General features: G+C 46.4%; 2 non-coding genes across 2 annotated transcripts; both read right to left on the minus strand.

Annotated features, from left to right (window-relative positions):
* Nucleotides 1-484: 484 nt before the first annotated feature.
* On the minus strand, nucleotides 485-556 carry trnad-guc (transfer RNA aspartic acid (anticodon GUC)). The gene has a single exon. It is a non-coding gene; the product is annotated as a tRNA-Asp (tRNA).
* Nucleotides 557-896: 340 nt separating this feature from the next.
* Nucleotides 897-968, minus strand: trnad-guc (transfer RNA aspartic acid (anticodon GUC)). Its single transcript has one exon. It is a non-coding gene; the product is annotated as a tRNA-Asp (tRNA).
* Nucleotides 969-1,115: the final 147 nt, after the last annotated feature.

Raw genomic sequence — 1,115 nt, forward strand, 5'->3', positions numbered from 1 at the left:
ATTTATAATATCACCAGACTATTATTGCACTGAAGTAGACAACATTGGTCAAAATGAAACCAGGTATCCAAATACGCTCCCCGTCGGGGAATCGAACCCCAGTCTCCAACATGACAGGCAAGATACTGACCACTATACTAACGAGGACCTGTTTTGCCCCAACCACACCCGCTCTTGGGGTTTCAGAAATTTCCACGGCAACTACATTTATAATATTACGAGACTATTATTGCACTGAAGTAGACAACATTGGCCAAAATGAAACCAGGTATCCAAATACGCTTCCCGTCGGGGAATCGAACCCCAGTCTCCAACACGACAGGCAAGATACTTACCACTATACTAACGATGACCTGTTTTGCCCCAACCACACCCGCTCTTGGGGTTTCAGAAATTTCCACGGCATCTGCTTTTATAATGACAAAACTATTATTGCACTGAAGTCGACAACATTAGCCAAAATGAATCCAGGTATCCTAATAAGCTCCCCGTCGGGGAATCGAACCACGGTCTCCCACGTGACAGGCGGGGATACTGACCACTATACTAACGAGGACCTGTTCTGCCCCAACCACACCCGCTCTTGGGGTTTCTGAATTTGTCAGAGCATCTACTTTTATAAAATCACGAGACTATTACTGCACTTTGGCCAAGAACGTTTCCCGATTGAAAAAGAGGCGCAAGAACATGCTCCCCTTCTGGGAATCGAACCCCAGTCTCCCACGTGTCAGGCAGGGATACTGACCACTATACTAACGAGGACCAGTTTGACCCTAACCACATTCTTTCTTGGGGTTTTGGAAATGTCCACGGCATCTACTTTTATAATGACACAAAACTATTATTGCACTGAAGTCGACAACATTGGCCAAAATGAAACCAGGTATCCTAATAAGCTCCCCGTCGGGGAATCGAACCCCGGTCTCCCACGTGACAGGCGGGGATACTGACCACTATACTAACGAGGACCTGTTCTGCCCCAACCACACCCGCTCTTGGGGTTTCAGAAATTTCCACGACATCTACTTTTATAATGACACAAAACTATTATTGCACTGAAGTCGACAACATTGGCCAAAATGAAACCAGGTATCCTAATAAGCTCCCCGTCGGGG

Source organism: Poecilia latipinna, unplaced genomic scaffold (genome assembly GCF_001443285.1).
Source record: "Poecilia latipinna isolate Pla-1442-1.1 unplaced genomic scaffold, P_latipinna-1.0 Scaffold4994, whole genome shotgun sequence".
In the NCBI taxonomy this organism is placed as follows: Eukaryota; Metazoa; Chordata; class Actinopteri; order Cyprinodontiformes; family Poeciliidae; genus Poecilia; species Poecilia latipinna.